Source organism: Microcebus murinus, chromosome 6 (assembly GCF_040939455.1).
Source record: "Microcebus murinus isolate Inina chromosome 6, M.murinus_Inina_mat1.0, whole genome shotgun sequence".
In the NCBI taxonomy this organism is placed as follows: domain Eukaryota; kingdom Metazoa; phylum Chordata; class Mammalia; order Primates; family Cheirogaleidae; genus Microcebus; species Microcebus murinus.
Window position 1 is genome coordinate 78,649,245 of NC_134109.1, and position 14,527 is coordinate 78,663,771.

The window sequence follows — 14,527 nt, forward strand, 5'->3', positions numbered from 1 at the left end:
TGTGATTAACTGTCATGGCCCCCATTCTCTCTGGGGCACCAGACACGGTCCTTCCTTACCTGTACACAGAATCAGGATATGTCCCGAAGTTTGGCCAAGGGCATTTGGGCTTGGGTAAGACAGACTCCACAGAACACACGTTGTACATGGGCAAGGGAGCCACAAGGGGAGGGGAAAGGAGAGAACACAGCACAGGACTCTGGCATGCATTTGCTCATGACAAATTACATCAGCTGCAAATATTCATACGCAACTCAGCTGGGGAAAGGCGAGAATATGCCCATGGAAGACATGAACCTTCTACGATACAAATAGCTTCAGGTAAGCGATATAGCCAAGTGCCAAGTGACAGAAAGGGGGGAAAATGTAAAAGGAATGAAATCTTGAATGCATTAGAAGAACTCTTAGACTGTTCATGCCACATAACAGAGAAAGGAAAGGAGAGAACAGTGCTGAGAGGAGTCCTTTGCAGAGACTTTGCTAATAGGCCTCTAGACATGTATTCAAATAGGTGTTTCAAAGCACCTGTTTGTGTCTCAGTCTTTTTACCTGTAAGATGGGCATCAATATATTTCCTTTTAAAATGGAAACCCTGTTGATTATAGTTTTTTCCCATCCATTGGCTAAGCCACATGGTAAAAGGAAAAGTGGGTAGTTATATTAACATTGTGGCTCTATCTTGCCATACTTCTAAAAGGAGGAAAATTATTGTCATCCTAGGAAGTAGTTGAAGAAGAAAAGAGAGAGAGGCTATGGGGCAAATGGCAATTACATTAGCCTGGAGCAAGATGATGTCTCATTTATGTCAGAGAATGAACTATTTGTACTAGACAATAATAGCAAAAAATTCAATCATAAAAGGGACATCTTTGACATTAGTAACTGGTTTAACAGACTTTTTCTGAATTGACTGGAATGACCATGTGCTACCGTGTTGAGCATCAAGTCAACTCCTCTTTGGATACATGAAACTCAGTGAGGAGCATTGTTTAAGTGCTAATCAACCTGATAACATAGGTGCTACTTGTACAGTTAGTACCATGAGGACTACGTATTGCCATAAGTTCAAAAATATGATATTTTGACATATCACAGGTAAGGACTGGCTGTCGGGTTACAGTGGGCAGGGGAGAGACCAGAACACGCATCTCCTGCCCCTGCCTGGTGGTGTCCATGGCACCCACTCAAGGGATCAACAACAACACAAAACGGAGCCCCTCTTAGCTTTATCATGTCTGCAGGGTGAACTCCCAAACCTAGGCTCATCTTCCCCATGCCAGCCAGGGTGTGTGACTGGAAAATATTCTAAGATGTTAGCATTTTGTTTGCCTCTCTGAATTTTTCCCTTTCCCCTAGTTAATCTAAGAGCTGCCTCTGTGTGTCAATGCCTCGGGGAGAGATGTCACCGAGCAGAAATGAAAGCAGCCTGCAAGACTTCCTGAACTATATCTTCAAAAGCCTGAGCTCAGTGAGGAGGAGAGAGTTTGAAGGCTTGAGCAAAGCAGATGAGCGAGAGTTTTGCCCTTCATCTAAAAGACAGGACTCCCCTGCCAGAAGGGACTCTGTCCCTCTCGGTGGCAGTACTCCAGAACTGACCTCCAGCTGTCTCCAGGAGGGTGAGTCAATGGCCACTGGGAGTTCCTGCCTTGAAGAACATTCCTGTGTGCTGAGAGTGGCGGCGAGGAGCAGCAAAGGGCCCGGGCCCGAAGGGTCACGTTGCCAGGGACAACAGAACAGAGCAGCAGTGAAATAAGCACCATCACCCCTCTCCACACCCCTGATGCTCCATGCTTTATCATCGATGGTTCTGGAACTTTGACATGGCCCCAGTGGGATAGGTGACCAAGACTCACTCCTTGACCAAATTCCAGTCAGGTCCTCCTGGGCCCCCTTCTCCACTAGACCTCAGCTTTAGCCTGTATAACTACAGACACTCAACACACATGATTTTGTCCATAGCCCCTGACACACGCGCACACACACACACACACACACGTGTGTACACAGAGACACTTAAACAGTAGCATAGTCTCCAACAACTCATGGCAGTGTCCCTGGGGCAACAACTCCAGCTCTTCTGAATTCCCGCCTGGGAAATCTCAAGGCTGCCAAGAGACATTACAGTTTATTCCAAGCAACACCCAAAGATGTGTTGGTGTTGTCTCCCTCTCTCCCAGCCTCTATGGGAGGGCAGGAGGAGAACTTCTATAAGTGCCAGTTAGCAAGCCTGAGAGGCCTAATTCCATCGACAAACCCCTGATTCCTGCTTTTTGTGAATTTCCACTTCCTTCCCTCTACCGGAGACCCTGCTGTTTTCCTCTCCCTACTCTCTCTCATTCTCCCTTTAAAACACTCACTCGCCTCTGCACGAATCAAAGTGGAGCTCAATTCACAGTAGGCTCTCTTCCCTATTTTAATAGTTATTACTGATTAAAATCTGCCCTTACCACTTTAGCCTCTGGCTTTGATTATCATTGACGGATGTGACCCCAAGAATGCCTGAGGTGAAGTAGATTATCCCAATAACCCAGCCAGATGAAAAAAGTCAGATTTGAAATTGAGTTGATTTTCAGAAAATGAGTGCATGTGCTATTGTTTGGCACAGCTGCTCCTGTGGACCCAGGTTTCTTACTATAACCCCCAATGGATATAGTAAGAAAATGAGCACCGATGTATGTCACTGTTCAGCTTGCGGCAATGCAATTAAGAAGACAATTTGATTGGGAGAGATTATACTTCGTGAAGCAAAGGAAAGTCAAAGATGATTTCTATAGGAGCTGTACCACTGGTGCCCAGCATAGCTGATAAATAATGACAGCATGAATCCCCCACGTATGATGGCAGAGAAGTTAATGTTCTATTAAATTGGCATGTGCACGCTCCCTTCGGAGAAAACTTTCATTCTAATTAGTGTGGTAATGTCATTAATCCGAACCCATTACATATTCTAGGATAAGAGATATTCTGTTATTGTTTAGTATTCTTATTTAAAAGATAAATATTGTATTTTGATGGCGGTCAAATTGTCTGATAATTATATTTAATTCCACAGGGCTGTTAAGCCACATGAACAAGGCTAAAGCACATATTTAAATATATATTTTATTAAATCTTAAATAAAATCTTGTACTATTAGGAGGGCTGCTTAGGAAACTCTTTTAGAATATTCTCAACACTCTTGCTCTGCAGAAAGGACCTCTCAGGTCCTTCAAGTCTAACAAGAAAATGAGGATTTGCTTCTGTTCACTAGTGTAATCTTGATTGGCGGGATGCAGAGAAAAGGGAACTCTTACACACTGTTGGTGGGAAGGTGAATTAGTGCAGCCTCTGTGGAAAACAGTATGGAGATTTCTCAAAGAACTGAAAGTAGAGCTACCGTTCAATCCAACAATCCCACTGCTGGATATATACCCAAAGCAAAAGAAGTCATTATGTTAAAAAGATACCTGCACTCGTATATTTACTGCAGCACTATTCACAACAGCAGAGATATGGAATCAACTGGAGTGTCCAACAACAGAGGATGATATATAAAAATACACACACACACACACACACACACACACACATACACACACACACACAATGGAATACTATTGAGCCATAAAAAAGAATGAAATGTCTTTTGCAGCAACATGGATGAACTGGAGGCCATTATCTTGAGTGAAAGAACTCAGAAGCAGGAAGTCAAATACTGTGTGTTCTCACTCATAAGTAGGAGCTAAACAATGTGTACACATGAACATGAAGTGAAAAATGACAGACACTGGAGACTCAGAAGGATGGGGGTGGGGAGGGGAGTGACTGATGAGAAATTACTTAATGGATACAATGGACACTATTCTAGTGATGGTTACATTAAAAGCCCAGAATTCACCTGCTTCACAATAAAGCTATGTAACAAAACTGCACTTATACCCCTTAAATCTATTATTGATTAATTATTTCTGTGGTCATTTTTTCCAGCAGATAGGAGAGCATTTTAGAACAGGAAACAGGCACAATATAATGACAATATGAAATTTGGTTTTGAAAGGGTAAACTGGTTCAATTTCATGCCTTAAAATCCCACCTTTATCATATATGCATTCTAGCTTTCCTAAATAATCCAAGAGAATGCCTTTTTAATTTTAAAATGCTATCCTCTCCTGGTCGGTGGAAGGATTTGGATGGTTCTGAGACACAGAAAGAAAGAGTCGGGTCTGTTCATCCGTTCTGTCTTTTACAAAGATGATTAAGAGATATTTGTTTGGTGCTTGTACTTTTCTTTAAGCTTCGGAACCAAATTCAGCCCGGGCTTACTGTGTTTGATCAATACAGACCTTAAAAAGCAGATTCAACATTCAAAAATTATGGTATTTTATTTTTAAAATCCATAATTATGACTGAAAAAAAAAAAATCACAAGATCCAGCAAAGGGAAGTAGCAGCCCATTCCTTAGGTGGGACATGTGAGCTCTCATTGACCGCAGGCTACCATACTTCCTAATGCTTTCCAGCCTGCCACTAGCCCCTCCCTCCTCATTGCTGCGGAGGTTGCCCTTCTATGGTAACGTCTGCCCCCAAGGACAGGCGGGCACTCAGGAACTACTTTCTCCCCATAACCAGACTCTGCTTTAGTTTACTTGATAGTCCCACCATGGATTCTAAAAAAGTATCTGTCTAGCTGCCTTAAAAAAATGAGATACACATGAGGAGAGAGTTATTTAGAAATTATTTTCGAGCTGTAGGTTGGCTTAGCTTTCCTGGAATGTCTAATTTAGCTCAGGAAGTGCTTCCAACATTTTTAAGAATATCAAGGGCAGAAAAGCTCAACTCAGCCATTTCCAGGGCTCTATGCATCCCCTCAGGCTCCTTCCAAGGCTAAGGGAGCCCTCACTGTATACCATTAGGGCCCAAGAGGCCTGTTGTCCTGCCAGGGAGTTACCACTTGTTCCCTGGCAGGCGAGAGGTCACACTTGGAGTACTTGTAGGATTTTCAGAATCCTAAAGAATTGTGGGAGAGTATGCCCCTCAAATCTGTAGCACATGAACGAGGAAGGTGGATATGAGCAGAGTTTGCAGTTCTAAAGGCCTTAATTGAAAAATGACTCTGCACTTTCAGTTGAGTAACCTTGGGCAAGTCCTTTTTTAACATTGCTGTAAATTCTTTTTGAACTGGGGTAGAGGGGTGAGAGAAACAAATAAACAAATCAGTAAGCTTTCTAAGCCTCAGTTTCCCCAAATCAATAAAATAATAATACACATATTGCAGAATTCTTATGAATTCAAGTACAACTGTACATAATGTGTCTAAAACAGAACCTGATATCATAACTCAATAAATTATAGTTTTTCTTTATGTTATTTGTTTTGTTTTAACTCATGAATTCCATAACTTTTTTTTTTTTTTTTTTGAGATAGAGTCTCACTCTGGTGCCCGGGCTAGAGTGCCATGGTGGCATTAGCCTAGCTCACAGCAACCTCAAACTCCTGGGCTCAAGCATTCCTTCTGCCTCAGCCTCCCAAGTAGCTGGGACTACAGGCTTGTGCCACCATGCCTGGCTAATTTTTTGTATATATTTTTAGTTGGCCAATTAATTTCTTTCTGTTTTCAGTAGAGACGGGGTCTCGCTTTTGCTCAGGGTGGTCTCGAACTCCTGACCTTGAGCGATCTGCCCACCCCGGCCTCCCAGAGTGCTATGATTACAGGAGTGAATTCTATAACTTCTTGAGGTCCCGTCCAAGCTCCTGGCTTACTAGCACTCTGGGTCAGAAGAAGTCTGACCTTCTACCTCTTTTCTTCCTTATATAAATTGAGAATCATTCATTTAACAGGTGAATTTATGGCACTCACTATACCAAAAGCACAGTTGGGAATATAACATTGGGTGTGGAAGGACAATGGTATCTGTAATAAACACACTGATTCCTTGCTTAAAATCTTTAATTCATTCTTGAAAACTTGGTAACTAAATGAAAATTCTTTTTTAAAAAAAGTCTTATTAAATTTAATAGGAAAAATAATAATATGATCCATCCTAACATATTTCCAAATAATTATCACAGATAGAAAATAGACCAACGAAAAGTGAATGCAGATTTATATAACTAACAACCATTTAGAAGTAAATAAAAACAACTTATAAATAAAATGCTTTATTTATGGATTTATTATGCTCACCAAATAACACACAACAAGAAAAAGAGAGAGAGAGTTAGTTTGTGGCAGAAAAGTTATTTTTGTGGAAGTTATTTTTCCTCCTGCATCATTTTCATCTCCAATTTTTCAAATTTTGTGGAGCTCAGGGTCACATGGCCCCAAAAATACCCTTGAAAATAAAGTTATAATATTAGAAAAACTGAAAAGTACCTCAAAACATATGGAAATAGTGCATGCAAACAGCAGGCCAAACTGTCTCCAAAGATGCTCTTTCTCTCTGTCCTTGTCACTTAGTGTATACAGGGAAAGCAGAATGTGTGCTCCATGTGGTATGCGATTCAAAGTTGTTCCATGTGATATTCTCCGACTAGAAACTCATGTTTCTAGCATTTGTCTGAAACTGTCATGTCTAATTATTAATTTTAGCATGTGTTTGCATTGTTAGTTTTGGGATAAAAAGTCATCATACCCTAAAAAGAAGTTGTCTGCAAAGTGGTGTCCCTGGGCAGGAGTCACCATGGCCAACAATGAACCGAAGAGACATGGGAGGAAGGTCTGCAGAGCAGCGAGCAGCGGCAGCAGGAACGCACTGTCAGGGGCCGTTTCTCACTGACACGCCCCCTCTCCTGAGCAGAGGGCGGAAGGGTCCTGGAGCTGCACCCCCCTGGCCTTCCTACCCTCCGTAACTGAGCCAGGGAAAGCAGTCCTGCCAGGGCTCATGAGGTCTGGGGGCTTCCCCTTGTCCAGCATCAGCAGCACCCTCATAAGTGGGAGGCAGACTCTAATTCTGCCATGATTGGAAGAGAAGCAAGAGTCTCTGGGGTTAGGGCTGAGGAAGACCTTGAAAGCCAGAACACCAAATGGTGCCAGGCGGCAAAATCTAGGGAGACCCAGGCTCTTCAAAATAAAAAATGAAACCCTTGCAAGAAGAGAAATTCCCTAAAGAAGAAAAGATCAAATTTCCTTGCAGCTCCCTTCTCACAGCGACTCTGCCTTGTTGGACTGAGGCTAGAGAAAAGAATGCAGGCTACGGGTGCTCATGACTGAGGGCCACCTCCCTCGCCCCACCTGCTGAGTTATCCCCAGATAGACATTCTCTACCCTTGACACACAACATTTTCTGTCCCTGAAGAGAAAGAACACTGTGGTCATCTCTGGGGTTCTGGAACATTCTGGGAGCAGTTTAGAGCTTTCATTCAGTATGGACTTTCTCTTCCCATGAGAAGATCTTGCCATGGGGGATGGGAAGCAAACTATTGGACATCTCATACAGGTGCATACTCTGCTAATTGATTTTACATTTAATCAACAGAACCATCTTCCCAGGAGGTCTTATTCTCCCCCATTATGTATTAATAGGTTAAAAACAGAAGTCTTAGAGAAGATTAGGTGATGGAGCCCATTAGAAATCCATGCTCTCTGCACTAAACCACGCAGACCTAAGCCCTGCACATGCATGTGCCTTCCAGTCCCAAGATGTCTCAGTAGGGGTGTTTCAGGGGTCTTCTGGAAATGTACCTAATAACTGATTCTTCCATTATTCTTCCACCATTGAACCTGACTGGGAGAAAAAGGCAAAGCAAAGGATGATAGGGTAGAGCAGGGCAGGGATGTTAGACATGGAATACAAAAGAAAGGACAGGAGTGAGCAAGGCACATTGTCCCCTGCCTGGTCACGTAGGAGAGAAGATTGTAGAAACAGCTCAGTTCTAGTAAGCACAGATAGCACACAGATTTTTTTCCCCACTGAACTTGGGAGGGAAAGAGCCACACCTCCAGACATACTGGTGGAGTGCAAACGTGTCTTCGTCAACACAGAACTGAGAGCCTCACACACCCAGGCCAGGCCAAAGAATGTCCAGATGGGAAGGTTGTCATGAGATAAGTTGCGATCTTCCACGGTTGACCGTTTTGTCCTTTTGTAAAAAGTACAATCTAATTTTACTACCCTAGGTATTATACTTACTGTTTTTGACATTTTTACAACAGGTTTCATGTGGTTATTTGTTTATTTTATAATATACACATGGATAATTCACTCCTTGAATTCATCTACATTCCTTAAAAAGCCACATGTACTATTATTACATTAGTCATCAGAGTTTTTCATGGTTGATAAAGCCATAAACAATGATCAGGTCTGATGAGGTGGAATCACCCCTGGCACAATTTTCTCAAACGTTTCTTAGTAAAGCACATTTGCACAGATACAGATTGTGGTTACAGACTTACAGCAAAATAACATTGCAACTGCATTTTAATTTTCTAGAGAATTGAATAATCTTTTGCCTAGGTGACTACATAACCTTACCTAGTTCTGGAGATTAAAATTTTCCAAATTCAATCTATCTACCTCAAAGTGGACAAATGCATATTAAAAAATAAATAGAAAAATGCACATAGTCATTACAGTTTTTTAAAGCTGCTGCGAGTAGAACAGGTATAGGACATGTACAATAACAGTCCGGTGCCCCATGTCCCTGTGTTGGATCTGGAGAGTGTTTGCAGGGATCTACTGGGAGACCCACCTCCTGGCAGAGCCACAGCCTATTGGGGGGCCGTGGCAGAAGCTTAGTCTGGCTACTGATCTATCCAAAACATACTAATTTCATTTTTGCCCTTTCGAGCATTACCTTTAATTAGGTATTTTATAGGCAAGAGTTGACCACATCTTTTAAAAGTATAGAAGACTAAATCTAAAACCTGTGTTGTGTGAGCCCTCAGGGAGAGCATTCGGGCCATTATTTTTGTCCTTATCACATGCCAGCTGTCAGGTCCTAAGGCTGGGAGACACTCCCCAAGAAAGTGGGAGGGAGGTGAAGGGGGGGATGGATCGTGTGCAAAGGAAACCAAACCAAGTGCCATCTTGGCACATAGGCCTTGGCCAATCCTATGGGGGTGAGGGAGCAGTTGACACAGAAACAAGAGGAAAAATAAAATTCTATCTTTTGCAGACCAGTAAAGGCTAAAAGCTTGTAATAGAGTCATCTATCTCCTGGGGCCAGTGTATAGCAGATGGTTTAGCTGAAAGGAGGTGATGAGGAAGCAAAACCAATGATGGAGACACAAGAGCAGGTAATTTGCCTTTGTTTCTGTCTGCTGTAAGGTCCACAGAGGACAGTACCAAAGCCCTGACAAAAGGGCTCAAACGATGCATCTATTGACGTGAGAGGACTCTTCTCCCACAAGGTCATCTATTTGTTACTCATGACTTATGAACTTAGAGTTGACTGGTTTAAGTTCAAATATATGGTGAATCCTTTATTTGAAGGCACACTAATTGGTCAGTGTTCATGCTAGAAAATTTTTTTTCATTTCATTTTTTTCTTAGTAATTATTTTTTTATTGTCATAAAATATACATAACATAAAAATTACATTTATATCATTTGTAAGTGTACAGTCCAGGAGCATTAAGTACATTCATATCACTGTGCAGCCTTCAAAACCACCCATGTCCAGAACTTTCCCTATTCCCAAACTGGACTTCTATTCTCACTACTACACCCCACTGTTCTCTGCCTCCAGCCCCTGGAAACCACCATTTCATTTTCTGTCTCATGAGTTTTACCACCTTATGTACTTTATATAAACGAAAACATACAGTGTTTGTAGATTTTTTGGGGGAAATCTGTCTTATTTCACTCAACATAATAATGTCTTCACGGTTCATTCATGTTGTAGCATGTATCAGAATTTCGTTTCTTTATAAAGCTGAATAATAGGAATATTCCTATTCCTACCCAAATCTAGCTCTACCACTTACCTGTTCTGTGACTTTGAAAAGGACATTATATCTCTCTAGGCCTCTGTTTCCTCATCTGAAAAATGGAGAAAATAAATTACCTACCTCACTAGTCCTTTGTGAGGATTAAATTATTAATAATTTAATAATTATTATTATAATATTTATAAATTATAAATACATTTATAATATTTATAATTTATAGATATATTTATACTTTTATAATTTATAAATATAATTTATAATGTTATACAATTTATCATTATAACATACTAAATTATAATAATTTAATGAAAATTAATGATTAATAATATTGATACCCCTGTAAAGAGCTAGCACAATATCTGAAACAGATAAGGACTCCTCAGGAAGTAACATTTATTGTTGATGCTATTGTTACTGTTGTTACCATTATTATTATAAGCTTAGAAGTTATTACAAGTTTTTTAAAGTAAGACTATATATTATATAACACTGTATCATCATGCAAACTGTTTTAGGAAAACCACTGGCTTCCTAAATGATAAAACGTAGCTGGGCATTTAGAACACCACATAAACTGATACACTTTTGAGCCTAGATGTTTCCCTGAGAAATGGTGAGAATATTAGATGATCATGAATAAAGTTAAATAAAAGTTCCACCAAACACCTATCAGTATGCAAAGAACTAAACTGCCTGAAAGAGCTGAAGAACTAAAATGAAATATTTCCTGGGCCTGAGTAGAGCCAGGTGTAGTGAAATAAAAGTAGGATAAGAAAAGATTGTGCTTGTCTGCCTCCGTCTTTGTATCATGAGGCAATTGGGTGTATTCATGATAGGAATTTTTTTCTCTAGCCAAAACCAAGCTGGTAATTACAAGTGCCCGAAACCACAATCTGGACACAGTCTGTGACACAAGCTGGACACAGCCAGCTCTGAGATCAGACTTGGAAAGGCCCCTTTTCTCCTTCTGAAAAATGTCTGCGCCGATCCGAGTAAGCCAACTGGGAGAACACCACCACATTCCCTGGTCATGCATGGGGTCTTCGAGCCCAGTGGGGCCAAGTGAGTCCCCGATCACATTGTTTCAGGAGATCAAAGAGGGCACTTTCTGGTTCCTTCTTCATAGGAACTATATGAAATAGAGAAGAAAGCCAAACCAAAGCAAAAATGCCAGTAAGCCGTTCTGAGGGAGACTACACACACAGAAGCTTGGTTAAAGCTTTCATACACATAGACACACATTTTTCTTCTTGAAAATGAATCTATGTGTCTACTTTATCTGTATTTGTATCCCCAATTGTGTATCCTTTTCCTTTGCTCTAGGTAATTAGATGGCCTCTTAGTCTATTTGGGCTGTTATAACAAAAATGAAATAAACGGGATGGCTTACACAACACACACTTATTTCTCACAGTTGTGGGGGCTGGAAAGTCCAAGATGAAGAAGGTGCAGGCAGACCCAGTGTCTAACAAGGGCTTCCTGTTTCCTAGACAGCTGTCTTCATGCTGTGTCCACACATGGCAGGAGGATGAGGGAGCTCTCTGGGGTCTCTTTCATACAGACACTAATCCCATTCATGAGGGATTCATCTTCATAACTTAATTACTTCCCTATCAGGAGGCCCTACGATTTTGACATGTGGGTTTTAGGGAACCCGAACATTCCATCCAGAGCAGGTGAAGTACTGTTTGAAAGTATAGCTATATTTATCTAAATGCCATTTTGTGGACAGATCAGGGAGTATCATACCTAGTACCCTGGCCCACAAAAGATCTTTCCAAATGTTCATGTAAAAACTCTCAAGTAAAAAATTCCAAAAATGATTTAGCCACTTGGTTTCAGACAGTATGCAGACTTTTGAGATGAATAATTTGAAGTTTTCATGCTGACAACTTCTCCAACTACCCATCTCATTGTCCCATGGCAGGAGAAGAGGACTCTGAACTAACGATAGAATAATTATGCAAAGATTCATGCCCCATAGAACACAGGCATTTGTAATTCTTTTGAGAGCTTAAATCACATGCCAAATTTCCACCCAAACTGGATGGACAAGAAGGAAGGGGATAGAGTTGACATTTATTGAGCTAATACTCTGTCATGCATTATGTCAAGCAATCTTATGGAGATTTTGTTATATAAATCAGGGGAGATTACAAGTCAAAGGCATAAAGTAACTTTCTCAAGAGCACAGTCAGTAGCCCCAGGGCTGTCTCCCTCTAAAACCTGTGCATGTTACATTCTACCCTAGAACTTTTTCCCTGTAGCTTTTCTGAATGGCAGATGTAGAAATATCTCTATTTGTCTCAGACTCTCAGGTAAAAAAAACATCACCTTACTAAATATATGACCTCACTCAGCATGCACCAGGAGGGCTGCCAGGGCAGCCGGAACAGTGAGAGTGAGGGCAGTGATATTTCCCTGATCACACCGAAACCTGCTCAGCCGGACATCTCACAGTGGAGAATAACGTCTTGATTTCCGCAAAATAGTCAATCATGGCATAAGACAAAGGCAAATATTTGGGTTAGCACACGCTATTAATGTGATTCCTGATGGACAGGACCAGCAAACATTGGGAAGAGTTACTTTCATAACCATGTATACAGTGATAGCATGCTAAGAGTCAGTGATATGTAGCTCGGTTGTATTTGCCCCCATTTATGCCCATATGAATCCACTGATCTTTTGCTTGGAACTAGTCCAAATCCTGTGGCTACCATGTAACTCCTAGAATTCAATCACGAGTTAATAGAGATGGGATCTTCCAAAAGACATCATGGATTTCCCGACAATCAACTTTGATTCCACCTGCTTCAACAAGTGTGTTCACTGCAAGCACAGAAGACTCCTAAGGACTCAAAGAGCTAGGTAACCTCCCGTCCTCTCCCAGGGCACAAAGACACCTTATTAGGAATGAATAAATTTGTACATTTTGATATATTGTTCTTTCTGCAAAAGGATCTACCAAAGGTAAATTACTGGACCTCTTTCTTTCTCAAAGTACATGAGGATTGTAGAGAGAGAAAATCTTCTGGCCTTCATTTTGACCCTTTCACCTACTAACTTAACTGGAGCTCCTCAATCTCTGAGAAATTTGCTAAACTGTAGCAGTCAATTTCTATGGCAAAATGGCAGGAAAGTGTCAATGTTCTGAGGAACTATGTTTTTTCTGCCACATGAGCTAATTCATCTAATTGATTTCTCTTCTTGATCCCTGATCAGGTAAGACAGCTTTGTTAATTGCCTCAAACAATCAAACAAATAAACAAAAAGCCCATATGGTTTGTATTCATTTCCAACTGATTTGAGACATCAAATTAAAACATATTCAGTGAACACGGTTTAAAGAAATAAGAGATGATGATGATGATAAAGTAATAAAATGCTTATTCAGAAGAACTTTTCCTTTGTCGCCATATTGGTTTAATAAGATGAACAGGACTGGATAGTACTCTGACTTTGTAAATGAGAACTTTAAGAAAAAGCAGTAATAATGATTGTGGGATTTCACCCCCCTTTCTAGGCTGTGAGTTCTGGGCACTACAATTACTTGCATTCAGCCTTCACCTAAGATTGTCTCAGCTGCCTGTGGTTTAGATACCCCCAGTAGGGGTCTCTTCCATTAAACTTAACTCACATCTAAAGCCTGCCAGATTTTAGATGAGGAATAAAAAGCTGTCTTTCCTCCATTTCCATGGAAAGCTTTTGAGGGAGTGTCTTAACTAGAACATTCCTCTTTGAAATGATCATTCTAAGACCTGGAGGAGAGGAAATGAAATCCCAAATTGACTTCTTCATCTCCCAGTCCCCTCCTCTTGGTTCATCACAGCAGACTTATATCTTCCCAATTTTTTCCACATGCAACACAAAGAAAATTTACTTTCCCTGGGTCTGTAAATAGCCTTTTGTGTTCCCTTGACAGTCACCACTTCCTCTAGGAAGGCCTTTCTGCTCTGCCCAGGTAGGATTAGACAGCCCTCCTCTATACCCTAGCACCAGCCTAAATATATTTCTATCATAACATTTGTTAAACTATTGTGTATTAGTTTGTTATAAATTATAAGAAGCTTTTCATTAATATCAAGAAAATGTACGTGCACTCTGGGCTTCATCCTTTTGATGATACCATGTTCTATTATTTGAGAGGTTAGTTCAAGAGTTTCATAACATTTATTCTGACCTCATTTAAACTTTTTAAAAATGTTGTACCTTTGGTTGATGGTAAAGATGGCACCAACCTGCTATCAGTAAGGCATAAAATCGAAGGTGCCATGGCCACTGTATTAGTTTTCTACTGCTGAATAACAAATTGTGACAAACTTAGCAACTTGAAACAATAACCATTTATCATCTCACAGTTCTGTAGGTCAGAATTTCAGGTGGCCTTGGCTGGCTCCTCTGCTCAGAGTCTCACACTCAAGGTGTCAGCCAGTTGCAGCTGTCATCTAGATCTGTATCTCAAGGTCTTCCTCCAAGCTCACTGGTCATTGGCAGAATTTATGTCCCTCTTACCCTTCCCATGTGGCCCCTCCATCTTCACACCAGCAATGGTAGATTGAGTTCTTCTTATGCTTCAAAACTCTCTGCTTGTAAAGGGCTCATAGGATTAGTTTGGCCCACCTGGAAAGTGTCCCTTTCACCATATCACTGTGGG